Here is a 27,974-nt window from a genome sequence, read left to right as displayed (position 1 = left end):
TAATCTAGCCTAGTTATCCCTGCTCAGAAGATTTGCATCTTGTTTATAACTAATTCCCTTGTAACGTGTTTGGTATTACAAGATTTCTGCCTAGACTCAGGAATACATCCAAAATGGCTGAAGGATGACAGTGTTTGATTGCTTGCCTCTCTCCCTACCCCCGAAGTTAATATGATGCTTATCTGAGTGCAAAGGCACAGAAAGGGAGGAATTTAATGCAAATTTTGCCAGGAGTCTAGTGCCACTTCACAAAATATTGATTAGGTGTCTGATTTGCTCTCCCCTGACAATGGGCCATAGGAATAAACCAATGAGATAGCGCAACTCTAGCTCGTCATGGTCATTCGATAAAGCTAGGCAACCAATAAGGAGCAGCTACCTTTTGATTGGGCGAAAGGCCAGTGAGGGGGGGAAACCATCTTAGCAACAGCAGAAAATACTTCACACGCCCTTGCACACATACACAAACAGAGACACCACCCTTACCACCCTGCTGCAGGGAACAGTTGCTGATTATGTCTCTTAGGGCTTTTGTTTTGCCACAGCCCATCTCCAAAGGACCAGTTTCTGTTCACCGATCACACTGCTTACCTGGCCAGCCAGCCCCTAATCCCTTTTTAATGGAATGAAGGGGCCACATTCCTCTCTCAGCCCCCTCCAACAGACATCTTACTAAGAGTGAACTTTGATCTGCAGGTAAAAGGCACAGGCTTTGTTCTTGAAATGTACTGTGCCGATTCCTTTTCAGCGAGCTGGCCCCACCACTGGCCTTCCTGACCCAACACGCAGACTGAGAAGGGGGCGTGGTGTGAGGGACGGGCCACACTGGACTGTTATTTCTTTTGCTTCCAGTAAGGGCTGCAGACAGGATTTCACCAGGCTGGAGCAGGCTTCAGTGTCATTGTTCTTTTTTTTTTTTTTTTTTACAGGCTTCCCCTTTCATTGTCCCGTGGCCTTCACATCCACTGCCCAGGCAAGCTTTCCTGTTTTCAGCATGACATTTGGCAACCTCTTTCTTAGCCACTGGGTTCCAAACATTTAACATTCTCCTTTGAAAGGCTTCCCTCTTCTGGTCTCCACTGTGTTTTTATGTTTCCTGAGCAGCTGCCCTTGTTTCCTAGGTGCCACGGGATGGGGCGGGGGTGGGGGTGGGGGTGGGGGTGGGGGGTGGTGCCTGCTAATCCATGGTTTCCCCAAATTAGTAGCTGCCATGGCCTACTTGCCTCATTTTTGTACCCCTTATCCTGACTCCGCATCTATTTTGAGGCCAGTGATGGTGATGGCAGGTAATTCAGGGGCATGTTGGTTCCCAGTATCATTTTTTTGTCCATGAACTTTGCTTCTTTGCTTTGAGGACTGATTTCAGGATGAATTTTTGATCCGACAGCATCTGGCCATGGATTATCCAATCCTGCTTGATGATGCTCATTAATGTTGACAGCTAGGGTTCTTTCTGGGTAGGAAAGCCAATCAGTTAGAACAATATTCACTCCAAGTGCATGTGGCTATATTTTATTCTAGATAAGGAGATGTTGAGATGATGTCATAGGAATTTTCCATTCAAGAAGGATTATAGTTTAAGAATGTTAGCCAGCTGTTTTCCGTCTTCTTGACTACAAAACAAAGGGAAATGGCATGAAATGGAAGCAAGAGAGAATGAAGACAGACATGAAGAACAACTTTCTGAATATGAACATTTGGAGTTTCTTCCTGTGTTAGGCAAGATAGCCACATCCCGGGGTTTTGTTTAGGTACACTCTCTCACGGATGCAGTGGGATGGACGTGATGACCTACAAGGGCAGCATGGCATGGGCTTTGGAGTCAAACTCGTCTGGATTTGAATCAGGGCTTCCAATGGATTCATTCTGGTTCAAACCCCTGCTGAGAGTTTGCATTTCCACCCCAGAGATACTGAATCAGAATCTACATTTGAACAAGTTCACCAGGTAGTTTTTATGTATGATAAATTTTGAGAACCACTGCTGTACTAGTAGGAGCCCTGGTGATGCAGTGGTTAAGAGCTTGGTTAATAACTAAAAGGTTGGCAGTTCAAATCCATCAGCCTCTCCTTAGAAACCTGTGGGGCAGTTCTACTCTGACCTCTAGGGTCGCCGCGAGTCAGAATCAACTCGACAGCAACAGGTTTGGTTTTTGGGTTTGGCCCTACTAGTGGTTCTCAAAATTGGTCTCTAACCAGCAGCATTAGCGTCCCCTGGGAACTTGTTAGAAATGCAGATTCTCAGCAGGGGTTCTAACTGGAACTAATGGAAGTCCTGATTTGAACTGCAACATTCCAATAATGTACTAGCAAGTTTCTTAACCTCTCTGGGCCTTTTTTAAATCTATAAAGTGAAAGTCATAATATCCAGTACATAGGTTTAAAAAAACAAAACCTGTTGTCATAGAGTCAATTCTGACTCATAGTGACCGTATAGGACAGAGTAGAACTGCCCCATAGAGTTTCCAAGGAGCGCCTGGTGGATTCGGATTGCTGACCTTTAGGTTATCAGCTGTAGCACTTAACCACTACACCACCAGGGTTTCCCCGTATAGGTTTAAATAAAATCGTATATATTAAATGCCTAAATTAGGGCTTGGCATTTTTTTTTTATGTAGTAAAGTATTCAAAAATTCTGAATTTTCCTTCTAGTTCTGGGATTCTCAGCTTCGTCTGACTGACTGGATACGGTATTGTTAGTCAATTGAAATAATTTTCAATTATTATTTGAACATCTACCTAGAGCTTAGCATTATGAGGCCTGTATATAACAATTTACATTTTAGACTAGAAGAGAAGCCAAACAAGTTACATACGAAAGAAGCACAATGGCAAAGTACTTGGCTGCTAACCAAAAGGTAGGCAGTTCAAGCCCACTAGCTTCCCCATGGAAGAAAGGACCTGGTGATGTGCTCCTGTAATGATTATAACCTAGGAAATCCTATAGGGCAGTTCTATTCTGTCACTATAAGTCGGAGTGGACTCTATGGCACACAACAACAAGTTATATACAAAAAGAGCAATTGAGGCAAGGAAAAATTCATGCCAATGGTGTAGACAGTAAATATAATAAAAGTGGGTTATCTACCTGGTTTAGAATCATCTGGGAAAACATTACAAGAAAGTTGGGACTTGACTAGAACCTGGTAGGTTTAATGGATGGACGCAGGGTGAGGAGGTTGCAGGTAAGATAGGAACATATGCAAGCTCTTAGTGGAAGAAATGGGTGTAATTCCCGGAGTAGGAGGAGGGTGGTTAACAGGGAAAAGAGACTCAAAATACACCGGTAATAACATCAGGCCCTAGAATTACGCTTAGGTTAGTTTCAATTCAGGATTCACTGTATATTTCCTTGTGACTCAGTTTTTTCAGCTGTAAAATGGGCATAATGATAATGAGGATTAAATGATATTAGAAGCAGATAAAGAGATTTGAGTATGTCTGACTGGAAAGATCATGCTTTGAACCACATATACTGCCTTCAGAACAGGACAACCAGGCAACTTCTTTTAATATGAGGAATGATCGATAAAAGATGAAGCTTTGAATGATGCCTGGACAGAATTAATCATCTGCTGTTAGGGCTTCTGTGACAATGACCTGTGGTGTCCTCCCTTCCAGACGGCTGCTTATGCCCACTTCTCCCTCTGTGGTTTCTGACTCAGCACATAAGCATTTTCCCTTTTATCTCCTCATTTGCATGCCTATATTAAACATGGATTTGGTTAAACCTACATCTGTTGAGACAGCTAGCCAATAATAGAAGGCCCACAGGGACTACTGTGGTCTGGTTTTGGAGTAGGCCTACCGAGTGAGGTCTAGGTCAGGAAGCTGTTAGCTGCAGAGTCAGGGGATATATTCAGCTGTCATCACTTTTTAATTAAAAATAGCCTGGGGGCACTTGCTTCTGACTATTCTGTTATAGATAGCTGAGCACCATCTTTCTCCCTATACACTGAATCCTCCCACAGAACACAGCAACTATCTTCTCCCTAGTCCAAGGTCTATAGGGCTTGTTTTGAGACCTTGAGAAACTTGATCTTTAGGAGGGAAGAAGCACAGAGGTGTGTGTGAGCCAGCCCTTAGCAGCTCCTGAGTGCAGATTGCGTGCATGATCTCTTCCCAATGCCACCGACTATAAAAGCAAGTTGGTGGGAGTATTTATACCAGGGGAATCTGCAAATGCTACAGATTAGGCCTTTTTCCTCCCTGGAGAGCCACATGCTAAGTATTGACCATCACATTGCTGTAAATACCCAGCTAGTAATTCCTGTAGTTGACTATTGTGAGGTAGGATTTTCCATACTCCAGATTTCCTTCTTCATTTTCCATCACATTAAAGCCACTTATTTCATTGCTTATATACAAAGGGAATTTGAGAAAAAACATGGGATCATTTTAAGAGCCCACTCAGCTAGACCTAAATTAGAATCCTGCTTTTCAGTGCTTGCCACATGGCCATGGCTATGTTTACTTATATGTTCTAGGCCTCAGTTTTCTCATCTGTAAAATGGGGCTACTAATGATATTAACTACTTAAAGTCACTATGAACATTCAGTAAAGTCTGCTTATTTCCAGACCACAGTCATTTTAGGAACTGAACGTTCTGCATTTTATCATGGGCCCAGCATGTAATAAGTATGCAATAAATGGAGGCTATTTTATTAGTCAGTATTTATAGTTCTACTCAGAGTAGACATTCAGACTAACCATGTTATATCAGGTTTGTGATGAATGTAGATGTTTAAGAAAGACACTATTGAACACACCGTTCTTATCTGAACCATACAATAATAAAGAGTACTAACAGGCTGCTTTGGTATTTAATTAATATGTTTCATTTATTACTCTGGTGGTTTTGCATTTAAAGATGTGGTGCAAAACAAAACACAACACAGTCCCTACTCTCTTAAATTGACATAATGCACAAATTATATATTTAACATCTATAGCAATATGCAAATAAAGCATAAACATATTTGCAGCTTCATCATCACAAAGCATTTATTTTGTACCTATTTTCCATAGACACTCCAGAACAAAATAACTTTTTACAAATACAGTTTGTATGATTTTGGAGCTTATGGTCTAAAAGAGACAATACTAAGATCTCTCTCTGTCAGAGAGAGAGAGAGAGTATGAATGATATAATTACCACAGAATAAAACTTTTGAAACAGGAGCTAATACATAGTAAATATTAAATTATTAACCTGTGAGGCTGGATATAAACAGTTCAGGTGAATATGAAATTAAGGAGGTAAAGCCTCTTTGAAATCTTGTTGTATGATCACATAGGCTTTGATTAAATTTAGTGACCTGCGTTGATTGATTTTAATTTGTTTCTCTTTGAAGTTCAATTTTCTTTTTCTAAGTTAGCTGGATCAGAGTGAGGGGCAAATTTAATGGAGACCAGTGGCAAGGTCAAACAGATGTTATTTAACAGTCTATTTATTCCTAAAAATGCCCTGGTCTCACGGGTTCCAAGGGTAGCTCCAGAATCAATGAGACTCCAAGGGTTCCTCTGTTTTGTGCCTCTTTATGCCCCAGATCAGCATCCTCAGTCATCTGTACTAGAAGAAGTGCTCACTAAAATGACTTGGCTGAGTCACAGCTCTGGGCCTTTGCTGGTGCTATAGCAAATTATATATATATATATATATATATATATATATAATTTATCAAAGTATAATTTATATGCAGTAAAATTCACTCATTTTAGGTATATAATTCTCTGAGTTTTGACAAATACATACAGCTGTGTAACCATAGTGACCATTCAGATATAGAGTATTTCCATCACCCCATGAAGTTCCCTCATGTCTCTTTGTAGTCAATCCTCTCCCATTTATTACTGAACAGCATTCCATTGTACAAATGTACAATTTGCTTGTCCATTCATTGGCTGATGGCCATTTGGGTTGTTTACAGTTTGGGGTCATTATGAATAAAACTGCAATAAACATTCCTGTGTGCGTATTTGCATGGATATATATTTTCATTTCTCTTGTATAAATACCTAGGAATGGGATGGCTGGGTTTTAGGATAGCTATATATTTAACATAAGCAGCTACCAAACTCTTTCCGAAAGTGGCTGTCCCACTTTGCATTCCCACCAACAATGTAAGGGAGTTCCAGTTGCTCTACATCATTGCTAATACTTTATAGTGTCAGTTTTTAAAATGTTAGTTATTCTAACAGGTATTGTGTTTTTTTTTTTTTTCTTAAATTGTGGTAAAATACATACAACTTAAAATTTATCGTTGTAACCATTTCCCAGTGCACAAACCAGTGGCATTTCACACACTCACAACATTGTACAACCATCACCACCATTTGTTTCCAAAACGTTTTCATCACTCCAAGCAGAAACTCTGCACCCATTAAGTACCTATTTGTCTTTAACATAACAACTAGGAAATACCCATTCTCTGAGGCCTTTCCTAGCCCACTCCCATTTTTGTGCCCACTCCCCATCCGAATCTGTATTTACGTTGCTTAGAGCACTATGACATTTCACTGCAGTGTCCAATGACATGTCTTACTCCTCTTGGAATCTTCAGGAACATGTAAATGTTTTTCGGAATAAATGAATAAAGCAATGAACTGTGCAACAGGGAGCCTAAATTCATTCCTACATGAAATATGCAGCTCAGGAGTTAGCTGTGTCATCTTTATTTCGGTGATGTGTCTTATTAGGAGTTTACTCTGAAGATCACAAGGAAAATGAAACAACTTGGTGCGTCCCGTCTAAAAGTGAACTCAATCCAGCTTGACTAATAAATACTAAAACTGGACTAAGCCCTAAAATCATCCCCCCCAAGATATAGAAATAAAGGAAGAGATGATGAAATAAAACCGATGTATTTGTTATTCACTTGATATAAATCTCAGAGTAAATTTGGATAAATGAGCAATCTTTACAGCAGATGTAACTGATGTTTCTGGAAAGTTATTTTATTTAATTGCTTAATTTAATTCCCTGGCACAAATGAAAGCTGAAAATACTATCCCTGAAAATGCTTGCTACGGATCCCTTCTCTTATCTAAAAACCTCATTTATTTCAGTTAATTTCCTATCATTATTTCTCTCTGAGTGTCTACAGTGTGATTTAAATATTTCAGTTTTCTTTCAAGGTTGAAGTTCGAAGGCCAAAAAAACAGAAACAAAAAAACTCATTGCCGTTGCTTCAATTCCTACTCACAGGGACCATAGAGGACAGAATAGAACTGCCCCATAGGGTTTCCAGGGAGCAGCCAGTGGATTCAAGTCACTGACCTTTTGGTTAGCAGCCAAGGTCTTAACCACTGCGCCACCAGGGCTCCCATATTCTACCATTCAAGGCCATTTTAGAAATCAATGATCGCCCTCATACATTGCTGGTGGGAATGCAAAACGAAATAGTTTAGCCACTTGGAAAACAGTTTGGCAGTTTCTTTAAAAGTTAAACAGAAACGTAGCATAAGACTCAGCAATTCCGCTCCTAGGAATTTACCTAAGAGAAATAAAAATGTAAATCCACATAAAGACTTGTACACAAATGTCCATAGCAGTATTGTTTATAATAGTCAAAAAATGCAAACAATCCAAATGTCCAACAGATGAATGAATTTAAAAAAAGGGGCATATTATTGAAATGCTATTCAATAATAAAAAGAAATTGAATACTGATCCATACTTCGATGTGGATGAACCACAAAACATGCTAAGCGAAAGAAGCCAGACATAAAAGAATATATATCATATGATTGCATTTACATGAACTATTTAGAAAAGGCAAATTAACAGAGACAGAAAGCAGAACAGTAGTTGCCTGGGACTGGGGGATGGGAGCAGAAATTGACTACAAATAGGCTTGTGGAAATTTGGGTTGGGGGGGTGGTGATAGACATGTCCTAAAACTGGATTGTAGTGATAGCTGTACAGTTCTCATGAATTTAGAAATAGTTGTCGATTGTATAATTACAATGGGTGAATTTTATGGTATGTAAATTATACCTCAAAAAGCTGTAAAACATTGGTTAAAATTGCCACTTGGTTACCTTACTATTTTTATTTCAGTGATATTACAATTTCAACAACCTTTCCCAGGTAATATTAAAAAAAAAATCTTTAATCACCGAATCCAAATTTTAAACTTGGTTTCCTTCCTCATTCACAAACCCCTGAGACCCTTCACCTTTATACCAGTAGAGACATATTCAGGTTGCAGAAACTTCTTTCTCTTTCAAACTAATTAAGCTCTGATGACATCAGCTGTATTTGCAGAGCACCTGATTGAGGCCATGATACTAATTAAACTCTTGAATGATTAGAAATGCAAATTATCAGACTTGGTTCAGCAACAGGCATGGCTGTCTGGTTCTAGAATAGTGGAGGAAATAAGGAGCCACATCTCAGATAACTGGAGGCTCTCAAGTTTAACCTAAGCTTAACGAGAAGATAATACTAACTATGAGTGGCTAAGACTTACCTGTTTCACATGGGGTGACATTTCATTGAAAGAGTCAATATCTTTCCAGGTGGTCGTACCTGAGTATGTTGAGGAGCTCTGTGGCATGGTGGCATGAACCCCAGGCTTTGATTCTGCACTGACACTTAACAGTTGTGTGACCATTGGCTAATTAAGTATAGTTTCTCTGAGCCCATATATCTTCATCTTTAACACAGGACTTGAATACCTATCTCAAATGATTTAGGGGCTGGTTAAATGAAATTGCTTCTGTAACCCCAACATGCAGGAGGTGTTTAATAAATAGGATCTATCCATTTTTTTATCCATAGGATTTTTTTTTTTTTTCAGTATGGATTATACCTCAACATAAAGAAAACAAAAATCCTCACAACGGGACCAATAACCAACATCATGATAAACAAAGAAAAGATAAAAATTGTCAAGGATTTCATTTTACTTGGATCCACAATCAACACTCATGGAAGCATCAGTCAAGAAATCAAAAGACGTGTTGCATTGGGCAAATCTGCTGTGAAAGATCTCTTTAAAGTGTTGAGAAGCAAAGATGTCACCCTGAAGACTAAAGTGCACCTGACCCAAGCCATGGTGTTTTCAATCATGTCATGTGCATGTGAAAGCTGGACAATGAATAAGGAAGATTGAAGAAGGATTGATGCCTTTGAATTGTGTTGTTGATAAAGAATATTGAATATACCATGGACTGCCAAAAGAACAAGCAAATCTGTCTTGGGAAAAGTACAATCAGAATGCTACTTAGAAGCAAGGATGGCGAGACTATGTCTCACATACTTTGGAGATATTATCAGGAGGGATCAGTCCCTGGAGAAGGACATCATGCTTGGTAAAGTAGACAGTCAGTGAAAAAGAGGAAGACCCTCAACAAGATGGATTGACACAGTGGCTGCAACAATGGACTCAAGCATAACAACAATTCTGAGGATGGCGCAGGACCAGGCAGTGTTTCCTTCTATAGTACATAGGGACACTATGAGTTGGAACCAACTTGATGGCACTTAACAACAACAACAACAACATCCATAGGATAGGAGTCCATGGGTGGTGCAAACAGCTGATGCGCTCATCTCATAACCAAAATGTTGGAGGTTTGAGTCCGCCTGGAGGCCCCTTGGATGGAAGGCCTGGTGATCTACTTCTGAAAAATCAGCCATTAAGAACCCTCTGGAGCACAGTTCTACTCTGATGAGGTTGCCATTAGTGAAAATGTCCTTGACGGCAACTGGTAACTAGCATTCATAGGATGGTTTAAGTAAGGTGAGCAGTCTTTACTCTTCATTCTATAAATAGTAACTAAGTGTCTACAATTCATTTATTCATTCAAGTCAACAAATATTTATTGAACACCTACTGTATGCCTGGAGGTATTCTTAGTGTTCAGGATATATCAATGAATTAAAAAAGACAAAAATCCACACCGTAGTATACCATAAAGATAATAAACAAGTAAATTTTATGATATGTTAGAAAATGATATCTCCTATGGAAAAAATAGCATAGGATAAGGGGTATCTAGAATGATGTAAAAGAACCCTGGTGGTTCAGTGGTTAAATTTTCAACTGCTAACTGAAAGATTGGTCAGTTCGAGCAGGAGAAAATACCTGGTGATCTGCTCCAGTAAAGATGATAGTCTGGGAAGCCCTGTTGAGCACTCCCACTCTGTCATGTAGGGTCTTTACAAGTTGGAATCAACTTGATGGCACACAACAACAGAATGATGTAGGTGGCGGTAAGGATGGGTTGCAATTACAGGCGTCGAGAGGAAGCCCCAATGAGTAGACAAAATCTGAGGAAAGTCTTAGAGGAGATGAAAGAATCAGTCATTGTCCAGTGGACATATGAGGAAGAGCCTTGTAGGCTGAGTAAACAGCCGGTACAAAGGCTGGCAAGCAGAATTTATCAAACACCTTCAAGAAGCACCAGGGAGGCTAGGTACTGTGCCAGGCACTAGATTGTGTTGCTGTTGCTGTTGTTGGTTGCTTTCAAGTCAATCCCTGACTCATGGTGACCCCATGCACAACAGATCAAAACACTGCCAGGTCTGTGCCATTCATGTGTTCTGTTGCAGATAGGACCATTATGATCCATAGGGTTTTCATTGACTGATTTTTGGAAGTAGATGGCCAGGCCTTTCTTCCTAGTCTATTTTAGTCTGGAAACATGCAAGCATCCACTAACAGACAGGTGGTGGCTGCACATGAGGTGCATTGGCCGGAACTGAACCTGGGTCTTTCACATAAACCCATTGCCACTGAGTCTATCCCAACTCATAGCAACCCTGTGAGACAGAGTACAACTGCCCCATAGGGTTTCCAAGGAGTGGCTGGTTGATTTGGCTAGGGTTTAGTGATCCTCCCTATCCTGTGGCACAGTGGTTAAGAGCTTGGCTGCTAACCAAAAGGTCAGCAGTTCAAAAGGTTTGATTAGTAGCTGAACTGTTAACCACTGGGCCTAGAAGGTGAGAATTCTACATTGAACCACCACTGCCTTCATCAGATACTAGAGATAACAATGGTAAACCAAACATAACTGAGTTCAAATTCTGCCTCTGTCACTTACCATTTGTATGATATTTGGTTAATTATTTAATTTCTCTGAGCCTATATCTCTGTCAGTTTGTCTTACTGTGGGGGCTTGCATGTTGTTGTGATGCAGGAAGCTATGCCACCAGTATTCAGATATCAGCAGGGTCACCCATGGATGACAGGTTTCAGCTGAGCTTCCAGACTAAGACTGACTAGGAAGAAAGACCTGGCAATCTACTTCTGAAAAGTATTAGCCAGTGAAAACCTTATGAACATTATCTGATATAGTGCTGGAAGATAAGCCCCCCACATTGGAAGGCACTCAAAAGATGACTGGGGAAGAGCTGCCTCCTCAAAGTAGAGTCGACCTTAATGACGTGGATGGAGTCAAGCTTCCAGGACCTTCGTTTGCTGATGCGGCATGACTCAAAATGAGAAGAAACAGCTGCAAACATCCATTAAGAATGGGAACCTGGAATGTATGAAGTATGAATCTAGGAAAATTGGAAATCGTCAAAAATGGAACGCATAAACATTGATATCCTAGGCATTAGTGAGCTGAAATGGACTGGTATTGGCCATTTTGAATTGGACAATCATTTAGTCTACTATGCTGGGAATGACAACTTGAAGAGGAATGGTGGTGTATTCATCATCAAAAAGAACATTTCAAGATCTATCCTGAAGTACAGTACTATCAGTGATAGAATAATATCCATATACCTACAAGGATGACCAGTAAATACAGCTATTATTCAAATTTATGCACCAACCACTAAGGCCAAAGATGAAGAAATAGAAGATTTTTTATCAACTCCTGCAGTCTGAAATTGATCGAACGTGCAATCAGGACACATTGATAATTACTAGTGATTGGAATGTGAAGGTTGGAAACAAAGAAGAAGGATTGGTAGTTGGAAAATATGACCTTGGTGATAGAAAAAATGCTGGAAATCAAATGATAGAATTTTGCAAGACCGATGACTTCGTCATTGCAAATACCTTCTTTCACCAACATAAACAGTGACTATACACATGGACCTTGCCAGATAGAACACACAGCAATCAAACTGATTACATCTGTGGAAAGAGACGATGGAAAAGCTCAATATCAACAGGCAGAACAATGCCAGGGGCCGACTGTGGAACAGACCATCAATTGCTCATATGCAAGTTCAAGCTGAAACTGAAGAAAATCAGAGCAAGTCCATGAGAGCCAAAATATGACCTTGAGTATATCCCACCTGAATTTAGAGATCATCTGAAAAATAGATTTGGCACATTGAACACTAGTGACCAAAGACCAGACAAGTTGTGGAATGACATCAAGGACATCATACATGAAGAAAGTAAAGAAATCATTGAAAAGACATGAAAGAAAGAAAAGACCACATTGGATGTCAGAGGAGACTCTGAAACTTGCTCTAGAACGTCGAGCAGCTAAAGCAAAAGGAAGAAATGATGAAGTGAAAGAACTGAACAGAAGATTTCAAAAGGCGGCTCGAGAAGACAAAGTAAGATATTATAATGACACGTTCAAAGAGCTGGAGATAGAAAACCAAAAGGAAAGAACACGCTCGGCATTTCTCAAGCTGGAAGAACTGAAGAAAAGATTCAAGCCTCGAGTTGCAACAGTGAAGGATTCTATGGGGGAAAATATTAAACGACGCAGGAAGCATCAAAAAAGAAGATGGAAGGAATACACAGAGTCATTATACCAAAAAGAATTAGTCGATGTTCAGCCATTTCAAGAGGTAGCATATGATCAAGAACCAATGGTACTGAAGGAAGAATTCCAAGCTGCTCTGAAGGCATTTGTGAAAAACAAGGCTCCAGTAATTGATGGAATATCACTTGAGATGTTTCAACAAACAGATGCAGCACTGGAGGTGCTCACTCGTGTATGCCAAGAAATATGGAAGACAGCTACCTGGCCAACTGACTGGAAGAGATCCATATTTGTGGCTATTCCCAAGAAAGGTGATTCAACCAAATGTGGAAATTATCAAACAATATCATTGATATCACACGTAAGCAAAATTTTGCTGAAGATCATTCAAAAACAGCTGCAGCGGTATATCAACAGGTAACTTCCAGAAATTCAGGCTGGTTTCAGAAGATGATGTAGAACCAGGGATATCACTGCTGATGTCTGATGGATCCTGCCTGAAAGCAGAGAATACCAGAAGGGTGTTTGCCTGTGTTTTATTGACTACATGAAGGCATTCAACTGTGTGGATCATAACAAATTCTGGATAACATTGCAAAGAATGGGAATTCCAGAACACTTAATTGTGCTCATGAGGAACCTTTACATAGATCGAGAGGCAGTTGTTCGGACAGAACAAGGGGATACTGATTGGTTTAAAGTCAGGAAAGGTGTGCGTCAGGGTTGTAGTCTTACCATAGCTATTCAATCTGTATGCTGAGCAAATAACCCGAGAAGCTGGACTATATGAAGAAGTATGGGGCATCAGGATTGGAGGAAGACTCCAATGTGCAGATGACACAACCTTGCTTGCTGAAAGTGAAAAGGACTTGAAGCACTTACTAATGAAGATCAAAGACCACAGCCTTCACTATGGATTGTACCTCAGCATAAAGAAAACAAAAATCCTCACAACTGGACCAATGAACAACATCATGATAAATGGAGAAAAGATTGAAGCTGTCAAGGATTTCATTTTACTTGGATCCACAACCAACACTCATGGAAGCAGCAGTCAAGAAATCAAAAGACGCATTGCATTGGGTAAATCTGCTGCAAAGGACCTCTTAAAGTGTTGAAAAGCAAAGATGTCACCTTGAAGACTGACCCAAGCCATAGTATTTTCAATTACATCATATGCATCTGAAAGCTGGACCATGAGTAAGAAAGACTGAAGAACAATTGATGCCTTCGAATTGTGTTTTTGGTGAAGAATATTGAATATACTATGGACCGCCAAAAGAATAAACAAATCTGTCTTAGAAGAAGTACAACCAGAATGCTCCTTAGAAGCAAGGATGGAGAGACTGCGTCTTACATACTTTGGACATGTTGTCAGGAGGGATCAGTCCCTGGAGAAGGACATCATGCTTGGCAAAGTACAGGGTCAGTGGAAAAAAGAAAGACCCTCAATGAGGTGGATTAACACAGTGGCTGCAACAATGAGCTCAAGCATAACAATGATTGTAAGGACGGCTCAGGACTGGGCAGTGTTTCTGTTGTGCATAGGGTTGCTATGAGTCAGAACCGACTCGACAACACCTAAAAACAGCAACAGCATATCTCTTCATCTGTAACGTAGGGTTTGAATATCTATCTCAAAGGACTATCTTTCCCAAGGATTAAACATACATTAACCCCAATCATCTTTGAAACTAGAATGTGTAGATCATGCTTTGGCAGAATAGAGACGGCTGTTTTACTTTTGCATGGCTCTGATCTATTTAGGTGCGTATGGCATCCTCCTATACTGAGTCTTTTTCCCTACTCCAGCGTCGTTGATAGGGGCAGCTAGGTGATGGGACTGGCTGGAACAGAAGGACCATTCTGAGACATACAAACCGACGAAAGAGAAAAGAATTAACTTATTCATTCAACAAACAGTCATCGGCCTCTGCTATGTTCCAGGCACTTATTCCATGGAGAAGAACAATGTGGGATATGCCAGAGAGTTTTAAATACTGGGAGGATCATGTTTGATACAGATCTAAATCTATGCATTTGTGTGTGTGTAGTTTTTCTCAGAATCAGCTGAGCACCAAAGATGATTTAGATATTTACGAAATTTTGGGGGAGTTGTGGGTTGGGGATTGAGAGAACAAGGGAAGGATTTGAGTGGCTCCTTCAATGTTAGTCTTCTCAAACTTTTCTTCTTGCCTCTGGCTGGATATGAATAGTGTAGGGGAAAGAATATTGGATTCACAGTCACAAGACCAGTTCAACAACTGCCCCTTCACCTTTTTAACTGTGATTTGTCCTTGTCATTTAACTTCTCTGAGCTTTATTTTTCTCATTTATATAATGGAAATAAAACCTCACATCATCTGCTACCCACTAGTGTCAAAGGTCAAGTGAGGATATGCATGCATTTGAAATCCTTTAGTAAACTATAACACTGAACACAGGTGAGGTATTATTATTATTATTGGTTATATGATTGTCGCTGCAGCCATTTCTGGAAGAGGCTGATGGTGATCAGAGAAGGGTTAGTCATCTGTTGTAGGAAAGAATGGTTTTGGCACCTCTCTACAGAGTAGACATTTGGTGCTAATTTATGCACATTAATTAATTTTGTTTTGCCGGGCTCAGATGGGACCCCCTGATGGATTTGCCATCCATGACAGAATCAAGAAAACAACTGGGTCAATGCTGTAAACCTTCCAGGGTTGGAATTAAAGGACACAGGCTTTGGAGAGCCACAGGTTTGGAAGCAAACTTCAAAGTCATCTGCTCAAGCAAACCCTGCTGAGGCCTAGGAAGTGGGATGAGTAGAGAAAAGTCCTTTTCCCTGAAAACTGTGAGGTTCATTTTTAACCTAGCCTTCCAGCCCTGTGGGTAGAACATTCCAGATATGTAAGAATATAGTCACCCAATGGTAACTGGTGGTACTTCCTTCTTCCCAAGCTCTGAAACCATTTGGACTCACTAAGAGTAAGAAGGAAAAATGTGGAATCCTTTACAATAGGAGAAAAACACTATTAAGAGTCCATTTTAAGGCACTTTCTTAGGGAAAAGAGAATTATTCATGAGAAAGGCAGCAAGATGCTATGTAAAATAGTATGTGTGGTTATAGCATAAACTGGGGTCAGACAGGAAAGAATCATTGAATTCGAAGAAAATTATTGAACCTTATTATGGACATGACTCAGGTAAACCATCAATTCCCTTGCATCTCTGTTTATGTATTTGTCTCACTCTCCAAACAGTAAGCTGCTCCTAAATTGGACCAAGTATTTTTGCTTTTTTAAAAAAAGTCTCCAGTGCCTAACCCAGTGCCTGGCATTCAACAGTTGTTCAATATATGTTGATTGAACATAATGGTTTCACTGCTCTTTTCAAATGTCAAGGCTTGCCAGGAAAGGAAGGTAACCCTGGCCTGTCCCATAATCAATGTCCCACAATCCTTAACATTTGGAGAAATTTTCATTTGTTTAAAAGATACAAATATTTCTCTTCTTTAATACCCATTCATTTGGAATGTGTTGTCAGTGCCAGCAGTGGGCCGGATATGGACCAGAATGCACACAAGTTGTAGCTCTCTAGCTATAGGCCAGAACATTTCATGGATACCATTGCTGGTCCTGGAGTTCCTGGAATGGTTTACAGGTGTGCCCTGAGAGGCTGAGCGCTGTAGATTTCTTATAGTGGTACAATATGTAAAATCCATTTTGATAACTATTTAGAAATTTTCAATTATATTTTAACATTAATTGAATGGCTTCGTCTATCAACTTTCTAATTTCTGTAATGACTTGAATAATATCTGCCACCAGACAGTGTTCTGGAGAAGCTACGCTATGTTCCAGTTTCTCCTGATCTTCCTGATAAAACATCCTGGTCGTAGCCAACATGTTGCCCTAGATAGATGCATCATTCCATCCCTCTGCAGCAAAGACCCAGAAACTAAGTAAAAGAGATACAAATGTCAATCCTGGAACTCTAAGCATCAAATGAAGAGATAAAGAAATAGATCAAACACTGAATGGAAGAATAAACTGAAGGAAAACAGAGAATGAGGAGAGATACTCTGGGGGCCACCTACTAACTAGCATGGCACAGCATTGCCATCTTGGAGCATGGTTATCAACAATCCCATATAGGGAGTGCAGAAAGGCAACTTCACAGAGCTCCCAATAGGAGACAGAGCACCCTGTAGCCAGAGAAACAAGCCTTCCCACCCTCACCCTTCTGCTCCGTACATCACCTCCAATGCCAGGCCATCTTGGTTAGAGAGCTACTGGCCTACCACCAGCCCGAGTTTGCCCTCTCCCACCTGCTGGCTCCTGCCATGTCATTTTTTTCCTTTTCCTATTTTTTTTTTTCTCCCTTTCACCTAGCCTACCCCATACCTCACCTCTATCCCTTCCCTTTGGGCCACACCATACCACCTTGGCTAGACAAGACTAGAGAGACACTGGCCCAACACTAGCCCAGGTCCTGCCATGCCATTTTTTCCCCTTTCCACCTTTCTTTCTGCCTCCCACCTAGCACTGTATGTCACCTCTTTCCCACCAAGCCTTGCCACAGCACCACAGGTAGAGAGCTACTAGCCCACTGCCACCTTGCTTCCCACCCATCCCCACCTGCCTGCTCCTGCCGTGCCATTTTTTATTTTAGTTTTTTTCTTTCCTTCTCACCTAGCCCCACAAACCACCTCCCTCCATTCTACTTGGGTCGTGCTGCACTGCCACAGATAACAGTCACCAGTCTGCCACTTTATACCTTCCACCTAACCCCATAAGCCACCTCTCTCCCATTCCTGCTGGCCCTCAGGTTCACCCTTCCTCCACCAGCCGGCAACCCCCTTATTTTTTTCATTCTATCTCTTTTCTTTTTTTGTCCTCTCTACCTAGCCCCAAACCCTCCCTTCCCACCCACTCTTACTGTGCGGCTGTGGTTAAAGCATCCCCGGCTCAGGCTTGCCACTGCACTGGGCCCACACTACCCCTCCCCTCCTGCCATTAGACCAGCTGATGAACAGAGGGAAGCAAGCCCGTACCACTCCCCATCTGACACCCTGCCTATCTGGCAAGGGGCTGTGAATGCTCTTACACCACTAGACCAACATCAGGAGGTAGACATTGCCCACCCAGTCCACCCTCAGCCACCTTGCCAATCTAGTGTGCAGTGAAGCAGGCTCACCATGCCTGCTGCTGCCCTGCCCACCCAAACAAAGGGGTGGGAGCTATCATGCCCATAGACAATCAAGCAGCAAAGCATGCCTGCCCCACCCACCCTGATATATATTTAAAAAAAAAAAAGCAGGACAAAACAAACACACAGTCAATAAATAAAGAAAATAATACCTTAATGTCTCAGAGACAGGAGACAATATCAAAACATATATGAAAGCAGGACAAGATGGCTCCAGCAAGTGACCAAAATAAAAAACCAGATGATCTTCCAGTAGAAGAAAAGGCAGTGGAATTATCCAATATGGAATTCAAAAGAATAACATTTAGGGCCCTCCAAAAGATTAGGAAAGACATCAAGGAAAACACAGACAAAACCAAGGAAAAAATAGAAAAAATCATGGAAAACACAGACAAAACCAACAAAAACAAAGGAAAAATCATGGAAAGCACAGAACAAAGCAATAGAAGAATTCAGGAAATAGTACAAGAAGAAAATGTCAAACAAACAAGTAGAAACCATACAAAACAGCAACTAGAAATCCAAAAAACAAACAAAAAAATTTCAGAAATGGAAAGATAGAAGATTTTAGGAGTAAATTTGACACAATGAAACTCAGAATCAGCAAGATTGAAGACAAATCCATGGACACCACTTTGTTTGAGGAGAAATCAGAGAAAAGAATGAAGAAAACCTAAGAACTATGTGGGATAAAATCGAGAGCAAAATATTGCATGTGATCAGAGTTTCATAACAGGGGGAGACAATGGAAAACACAAAGAAGATTGTTGAAGATTTGCCAGCAGAAAACTTCCCAAATATCATGAAAGACAAAAAGTTGACCATATAAGAAGCACAATGAACTCCAAATAGGATAAACTTCAAAAGAAAGTCACCAAGACATATCGTAATCACAATTGGCCAAACCAAAGAAGGAAAAAAAGGAATCCTGAGAGCAGCTCAAGAAAAACAAACAGTCACTTGCAAAGGGTAAACAGTAAGACCCAAACCAAAACCAAACCTGTTGCTGTTGAGTCGATTCGGATTCATAGCGGCTAAGCTCTGATTAATCAGCAGAAATTATGCAGGCAAGAAGGTAACGAGATGACACATATAAAACCTTGAAAGAAGAAAACTGCCAACCAAGAATAACATATCCTGAAAAACCCTGTCTCAGATATGATGGTGAAATTAGAACATTTCCAGATAAACAGAAATTAAGGGAATTTGTACAAACCAAACAAAACTGACAAGAAATATTAGAGGAAGTCCTTCAGTTAGATAATCAACAGCATCAGACAACAACTGAAGTCTAGGACCCAGGACAGCATCAGCCAGATACCAATCTTGGTAAAGAACTATCAATAATAAAACAAACAGTGAAACAGAGACATCAATCTGTAAATGATGACAATATCAAAATAATAAAAGGGGAGCAAGTGGTGTAGGTATAGAACTTTCAAATGGAGAGGAAGCCAGGGAGATATCAAGTAGTAAAAGATTGGTTCATACTTAGAAAGATAGGGATAAATTTCAAGGTAACCACAAAGAAAGTTAAACTTTCTCATCAGAGTAAAAAGCAAGAAAAACATAAAGTCTCAGTAAACACAAAATCTGTAAAAAAGAAAGAAAAGAAAATCCACAACTGAAAGGAACTGAGCACAGGAGAGTAAGAAGAAAAAAGAAAACATCAGCACCACAAAAAAAAGCACTTCAAAATGACAGCAATAAACACATCTATTGATAATCACGCTGAATGTAAGTGACTTACATGCACCCATAAAGAGACAGAGAGTGGTAGAATGGATTAAAAAAAGCATGATCCATCAATGCGCTGTCTACAAGAGACGTACCTTAGGCGCAAAGATATTAATTTATTTAATATCAAAGATGGAATAAATATATCAAGCAATCAGTAACCAAAAAAAGTGCAGGAGTGGCAATACTAATGTCAGATAAAATAGACTTTAAGGAAAAATTAACCGTAAAAGAAAAGGAAGGACATTATACAATGATTAAAGGGACAATCCACCAAGAAGACATAACCTTAATGAATATCTATACACCCAACAACAGGGCTCCAAAATAAATAAGACAAACTCTAACAGCACTGAAAAGAGATATAGACAGTTCCACAATAATAGGAGGAGACTTCAACACGCCACTCTCAGTAAAGGACAGAACATCTAGAAGGAAACTCAGTAAAGATAGATACAGAAGATCTAAAGGCCAAAATCAACCAACTTGACCTCATAAACATATATAGAACACTCCATCAATGGCAGCAAAGTATACATTCTTTTCCAATGCACATGGAAAATAGACCACTGTCTTAGTTATCTAGTGTTGTTATAACAGAAATACCACAAGTGGATGGCTTTAACAAAGACAAATTTATTCTCTCACAGCCTAGGAGGCTAGAAGCCCAAAATCAGGGTGACAGCTCCAGGGGAAGGCTTTCTCTCTGTGTTGGCTCTGGAGGAAGGACCTTTTCATTCATCTTTCCCAGTCAAGGAGCTTCTCAGTGCAGGAACTCTGGGTCCAAAGGACACTCTATTCTCCTGGCTTTTGTTTCTTAGTGGTACAAAGTCCCCTTTTCTCTCCGCTTGCTTTCCTCTTTTATATCTCTAAAGATATTGACTTAAGACACAAACTGTCTTGTAGACTGAGTCTTGACTCATTAACATAACTGCCTCTAATCCTGCCTCATTAACATCATAGAGGTAGCATTTGCAACACACAGGAAAAAGACATCAGATGAAAAAATGGTGGACAATCACACAATACTGGAAATCATAGCCTAGCCAAGTTGCCACACTAATTTTGAAGGAACACGATTCAATCCATAACAACCACATTTTAGGCCACAAAGCAACCCTCAATAAAATCCAAAACATCAAAATAATACAAAGCATTCTGTCTGATCATAATGCCATAAAAGTAGAAATCAATAATGGGAAGAGCAAGGCAAAAAAAAAAAAGTCAAGTATATGGACAGTGGAATAACACCCCTTGCTTAAAAACAACTGGGTAATAGAAGAATCAAAGAGGGGATAAAAAAAAATTCTAGAACTAAATGACAATGAAAACATATCATACCAAAACCTTTGGGACACAACAAAGGCAGTACTCAGAGGTCAATTTATAGCAATAAACACACACATCAAAAAAGAATGGGCCAAAATCAAAAGGTTAGTCCTGAAACTTGAACAAATAGAAAGAGAATAGCAAAAGATGACCACAGGCACCAGAGGAATGGAAATAATAAAATTAGAACATAAATAAATGAAATACTGAACAGAAAAATAGTAGAAAGTATTAACAAAACCAAAAGTTGTGTTCTTTGAAAAGATCTACAAAATCGACAAACCACTGGCCAAATTAAAAAAAAGAAAAACAAGATGAGAAGCAAATAACCTAAATAAGAAATGAAATGGGAGACATTATAACAGACCCAATTGAAATAAAAAGGATCATAAGAAAATATGAATAATGGTACTCCAACAAATTTGAGAACCTATAGGACATTGACAAATTTCTAGAAGAATACCACCTACCTTAACTAACTTAAGCTGAAATAGAAAATCTGAAGACCCATAACAAAGGAAGAGATTGAAGAGGTAATTAAAAAAAAAAAAATCCTAAGAAAAAAAGAGCCCTAGCCTGGACGGCTTCGCTGGAGAATTCTATGAAACATTGTGAGCAGAGTTCACACCAGCACTACTCAAACTATTTCAGAGCATAGAAAAGGAAGTAATACTCCTAAATTCATTCTATGAAGCCAGCATAACCCTAATACCAAAGCGAGGCAAAGATACCACAAAAAAGAAAATTACAGACCAATATCTCCCATGAATATAGATGCAAAAATTCTCCGTAAAATTGTAACCCATAGAATTCAGCATCATAAAAAGAAAAATACACCACGACCAAGTAAAATTCATACCAGGTATGCAAGGATGGATCAGTATGAGAAAATCAATCAACATAATCTACCACATAAATAGAACAAAAGGAAAGAATCACATGATCACCTCAAATGATGGAGAAAAGGCATTGATAAAGTCTAACACCCATTCCTAATAAAAACCCTCAATAAAATAGGAATAGAAGGTAACTTCCTCAACATGATAAAGGTGGCTCTGTGGTTAAGAGCTCGGCTGCTAACAAAAAGTTCGGCAGTTTGAATTCACTGGCTGCTCCTTGGAAACCCTGTGGGGCAGTTCTACTCTGTCCCATAGGGTTGCTATGAGTCAGAATTGACTGGGTGGCAACAGGTTTGTGTAGGGTTTTTTTGTTTTGTTTTTTAACAAAACTAAGAGCCAACATCATTCTCTATGGAGAGATGCTGAAAGCATTCCCTTTGAGAAGAGGAACATCACTCCTTTTTAACATTCCTGGAGAAGGACATCATGTTTGGCAAAGTAGAGTTTCAGCAAAAAAGACAAAAACCTTTAATGAGCTGAATTGACACAGTGGCTGCAACAATGGGCTCAAGCATAACAACAATTGTGAGAATGGCACAGTACTTGGCAGTGTTTTGTTCTGTTTTACATAGGGTCACTATGTACCTAGGCTGGAAACAACTCAACAGCATCTAACGACGCCAAAATTTAACATCGTCCTGGAATTCCTAGCTAGAGGAATAAGGCAAGAAAAAGAAATAAAGGACATCCAAATTAGAAAGGAAGAAATAAAAATATCCCTATTCACAGATGATGTGATGCTAAACATAGAGAACCCCAAAGATTCCACAAGAAAACCACTGGAACTAATAGAAAGATTCATCAGAGTAGCAGGATACAAAATCAACATACAAAAATCAGTTAGATTCCTATACATCAAAAAAGAAATCAAGAAAACGATACCATTTATAATAGCCTTTAAAAAGACAAAGTACTTAGGAATAAATCTAATCTGGGATGTAAAAGACCTATACAAAGAAAACTACAAAACACTATTGCAAGAAACCTACATAAGTGGGAAAACATACCATGCTCATGGACAGGAAGACTCAACACTGTGAAAATGTCAATCCTACCCAAAGCAATCTACAGATATAATGCAATCCTGATACAAATACCAACAGTGTTCTTTATTGAGATGGAAAAACTAATCACCAACTTTATATGGAAAGGAAAGAGGCACCAGATAAACAAAGCATTGTTGAAGAAGAACAAAGTAGGAGGCCTCACACTACCTGATCTCAGAATCTACTGATACAGCCATGGTAGTCAAAACAGCCTGGTACTGGCACAATGACGGACACATAACCAATGGGACAGAATCTAGAACCCAGATGTAAATCCATCTACCGATGGCAGCTGATCTTTGACAAAAGACCAAAGTCCATTAAGTGGAGAAAAGACAGACTTTTTAACAAATGGTACTGGCAAAACTGGATGTCCATCTGTAAAAAAAAAAAAAACACAGGATCATACCTCACACCATACACAAAAACTAACTCAAAATGGATCAGATATAAAACCTAAAATGATAAAGATCATGGGAGAAAAATTAGGAACAATGCTTGTTGTTGTTAGTATTAGGAGTTGGTTCCAACTCACAGCAACCCTATAGGACAGAGTCGAACTGCTCCACAGGGCTTCTAAGGAGCAGCTGGTGGATTTGAGCTGCTGACCTTTTTGGTTTGCACCCAAGCTCTTAACCACTACACCACCAGGGCTCTGGGACAATGCTAGGGGCCCTAATATATGGCATAAATTCAATACAAACAATATCTAACAATGCATGAACACCAGAAGATAAACCAGCTGACTGGGAGCTCCTGAAAATTAAACACTTAAAAAAAAACACTTAAGGTCACCAAAATACGTCCCTAAAAGAGAATCTACAGACTGGGAAAAATTTTCTGGCTGTAACATATCTCATAAGGGTCTAAACTCTAAAATCTGTAGAATACTTCAACATCTCAACAACAAAAAGACAAATAACCCAATTTAAAAAATGGGCAAAGGACATGAACAGACACTTCACCAAAGACATTTGGGTGGCTAACAGACACGTGAGGAAATGCTCATGATCATTAGCCATTAGTGAAATTCAAATCAAAACTACAAAGAGAGTCTCAGCCCAACATTACAGGCACTAAAAAAAAATACAAATGTGGAGAGGTTATGGGAGACTGGCACTCTTTTTTTATTTTTAATTTTTGTTGTGCTTTAAGTGAAAGTTTACAAATCAAGTCAGTCTCATACAAAAATTTATACACACCTTGCTACATACTCCCAATTGCTATCCCCCTAATGAGACAGTGGAAACCCTGGTGGCATAGTGGTTAAGTGCTACGGCCGCTAACCAAGAGGTCGGCAGTTCCAATCCACCAGGCGCTCCTTGGAAACTCTATTGGGCAGTTCTACTCTGTCCTATAGGGTCGCTGTGAGTCGGAATCGACTCAATGGCAGTGGGTTTGGTTTTGGTTTGCTGTATACTCCCAATTGCTCTCTCCCTAATGAGACAGTACACTCCTTCCCTCCACTCTCTTTTTGTGTCCATTCGGCCAGCTTCTGACCCTCTCCGCCCTCCCATCTCCCCTCCAGACAGTAGATGCCAACATAGTCTCCTGTCTACTTCATCCAAGAAGCTCACTCTTCACCAGTATAATTTTCTATCCCATTGTCCAGTCCAATCCCTGTCTGAAGAGTTGGCTTTGGGAATGGTTCTTGTCTTGGGCTAACAGGGTCCTTTTAGTCTCAGTCAGACCATTAAGTCTGGTCTTTTTACAAGAATTTAGAGTCCGCATCCCACTGCTCTCCTGCTCCCTCAGAGGTTCTTTGGTGTGTTCCCTGTCAGAGCAGTCATCAGTTGTAGCCAGGCAGCATCCAGTTCATCTGGTCTCAGGCTGATGTAGTCTCTGGTTTATGTGGCCCTTTCTGTCTCTTGGGCTCATAATTACCTTGTGTCTTTGATGTTCTTCATTCTCATTTGCTCCAGGTAGGCTGAGAGCAATTGATGCATCTGAGATGGCCACTTGCTAGCATTTAAGATCCCAGATGCCACTCTCCAAAGTGGGATGCAGAATGTTATCTTAATAGATTTTATTATGCCAATTGACTTAGATGTCGCCTGAGACGATGGTCCCCAAACCCCTGCCCCTGCTATGCTCGCCTTAGACGCATTCAGTTTATTCAGGAAACTTCTTTGCTTTTGGTTTAGTCCAGTTGTGCTGACCTCACCTGTACTGGGTGTTTCCCTTCACCTAAAGTAGCTCTTATCTACTATCTAGTTAGCGAATAGCCCTCTCCCACCATCCCTCCCTCCCCCCTCTCATAACCATCAAAGAATATTTTCTTCTCTGTTTAAACTATTTCTCGAGTTCTTATAATAGTGGTCACATACAATATTTGTCCTTTTGCAACTGACTAATTTCACTCAGCATAATAATGCCTTCCAGATTCCTACATGTTATGAAATGTTTCACAGATTCATCGCTGTTCTTTATCAATGCATAGTGTCCCATTGTGTGAATACACCATAATTTATTTATCCATTCATCCATTGATGGGCACCTTGGTTGCTTCCATCTTTTTGCTATGTGAACAGTGCTGCAATGAAGATGGGTGTGCATATATTTGTTCGTGTAAAGGCTCTTAGTTCTCTACGATATATTCCAAGGAGTGGGATTGCTGGATCATATGGTAGTTGTATTTCTAACTTTTTAAGGAAGCACCAAATCGATCTCCAAAGTGGTTGTACCATTTGACATTCCCACCAGCAGTGTATAAGTGTTCCAATCTCTCCACAACCTCTCCAACATTTATTATTTTGTGTTTTTTGGATTAATGCCAGCCTCACTTGTTGGAGTGAGATGGAATCGCATTGTAGTTTCGATCTGCATTTCTCTAATGGCTAATGATTGTGAGCATTTCCTCGTGTATCTGTTAGCTACCTGAATGTCTTCTTTGGCGAAGTGTCTGTTCATATCTTTTGCCCCTTTTTTAATTGGGTTATTTGTCTTTTTGTAGTTGAGTTTTTGCAGTATCGTGTAGATTTTAGAGATCAGGTGCTGACTGGAAGTGTCACAGCTAAAAACTTTTTCCCAGTCTGTAGGTAATCTTTTTACTCTTTGGTGAAGTCTTTGGGTGAGTATAGGTGTTTGATTTTTAGGAGCTCCCAGTTATCTAGTTTCTCTTCTGCATTGTTAGTAATGTTTTGTATACTGTTTATGCCATGCATTAGGACTCCTAGCATTGTCCCTATTTTTTCTTCCATGATCTTTATCATTTTAGATTTTATATTTAGGTCTTTGATCCATTTTTGAGTTAGTTTTTGTGCATAGTGTGAGGTATGGGCCTTGTTTCATTTTTTTGCAGATGGATATCCAGTTATGCCAGCACAATTTGTTAGAAAGACTGTCTTTTCCCCATTTAACTGACTTTGGGCATTTGTCAAATATTAGCTGCTCATATGTGGATGCATTTATGTCTGGATTCTCAATTCTGTTCCATTGGTCTATGTATCTGTTGTTGTACAAGTACCAGGCTGTTTCCACTGCTGTGGCAGTATAATAGGTTCTAAAATCAGGTAGAGTGAGGCCTCCCACTTTGTTCTTCTTTTTCAGTAATGCTTTACTTATCCAGGGTCTCTTTCCCTTCCATATGAAGTTGGTGATTTGTTTCTCCATCTCATTAAGAAATGTCATTGGAATTTGAATCAGAATTGCGTTGTATCTATAGATGGCTTTTGGCAGAATAGACATTTTTACAATGTTAAATCTTCCTATCCACGACTGAGGTATGTTTTTCCACTTATGTAGGTCTCTTTTGGTTTTTTTTGCAGTGGTGTCTTGTAGTTTTCTTTGTATAGGTCTTTTACAGCTATGGTAAGATTTATTCCTAAGTATTTTATCTCCTTGTGGGCTACTGTAAACAGTATTGATTTGGTGATTTCCTCTTCAATGTTCTTTTTCTTGGTATAGAGGAATCCAACTGATTTTTCTGTTTTTCTTGTATTCTGATACTCTGCTGAACTCTTCTATTAGTTTCAGTAGTTTTCTTGAGGATTCTTTAGGGTTTTCTGTGTATAAGAGTGTGTCTTCTGCAAATAGAGATACTTTTACTTCTTCCTTATCAATCTAGATGCCCTTTATTTCTTTACCAAGCCTAATTTCTCCAGCTAGGACCTCAAGCACAATGTTGAATAAGAGTGGTGATAAAGGGCATCCTTGTCTGGTTCCTGATCTCAAGGGGAATGCTTTCAGACTCTCTCCATTTAGGATGATGTTGCCTGTTGGCTTTGTATGAATGCCCTTTATTATGTTGAGGAATTTTCTTCCTATTCCTATTTTGCTGAGTTTTTATCATGAATGGGTGTTGAACTTTGTCAAATGCCTTTTCTGCATCAATTGATAAAATCATGTGATTCTTGTCTTTTGTCTTATTTATATGATGGATTACATTAATTGTTTTTCTAATGTTGAACCATCCCTGCACACCTGGTATGAATCCCACTAGTTCACAGTGAATTATTTTTTTGATATGTTCTTGAATTCTGTTGGCTAGAATTTTGTTGAGGATTTTTGCATCTAAGTTCATGAGGGATACAGGTCTGTAATTATCTGTTTTTGTGGTTTCTTTACCTGGTTTTGGTATCAGGGATATGTTGGCTTCATACAATGAGTTTGGGAGTATTCTGTCCTTTTCTATGCTTTGAAATACATTAGTAGTAGTGGTGTTAACTCTCCTCTGAAAGTTTGGTAGAACTCTGCAGTGAAGCCGTCTGGGCCAGGGCTTTTTTTTGTTGTTGTTGTTGGGAGTTTTTGATTACCTTTTCAATCTCTTCTTTTGTTATGGGTCTATTTAGTTGTTCTACCTCTGTTTGTGTTAGTTTAGGTAGGTAGTGTGTTCTAGGAATTCATCCATTTCTTGTAGTTTTTGAAATTTGTTAGAGTACAATTTTTTGTAGTAATCTGATATGATTCTTTTCATTTCTGTTGGGTCTGTTGTAATATTGCCCGTCTCATTTCTTATTCGGGTTATTTGCTTCCTCTTCTGTTTTTCTTTTGTCAGTTTGGCCAATGGTTTATCAAGTTTTTCAAAGAACCAGCTTTTGGTCTTGTTAATTCTTTCAATTGGTTTTCTGTTTTCTATTTCATT

The 27,974-nt window shown here is 39.6% G+C and overlaps 1 long non-coding RNA gene across 14 annotated transcripts in view; it reads left to right on the top strand.

Annotated features, from left to right (window-relative positions):
- The window catches only part of LOC126060888 (uncharacterized), a 414,465-nt gene that overhangs the window by 263,189 nt on the left and 123,302 nt on the right, over nucleotides 1–27,974 (top strand). For 13 of the 14 annotated variants that reach the window (XR_007513675.1, XR_007513674.1, XR_007513668.1 and 10 more), the window contains one exon: nucleotides 8,805–9,749. The exons of the other annotated variant lie outside the window; for it this stretch is intronic. This is a non-coding gene — a long non-coding RNA (uncharacterized LOC126060888). The remainder of the gene's footprint in view (nucleotides 1–8,804; nucleotides 9,750–27,974) is intronic. 14 annotated transcript variants of the gene reach the window in all.

Source organism: Elephas maximus, chromosome 17, assembly GCF_024166365.1.
Source record: "Elephas maximus indicus isolate mEleMax1 chromosome 17, mEleMax1 primary haplotype, whole genome shotgun sequence".
In the NCBI taxonomy this organism is placed as follows: domain Eukaryota; kingdom Metazoa; phylum Chordata; class Mammalia; order Proboscidea; family Elephantidae; genus Elephas; species Elephas maximus.
This window is presented reverse-complemented; position numbering and strand designations above follow the sequence as displayed.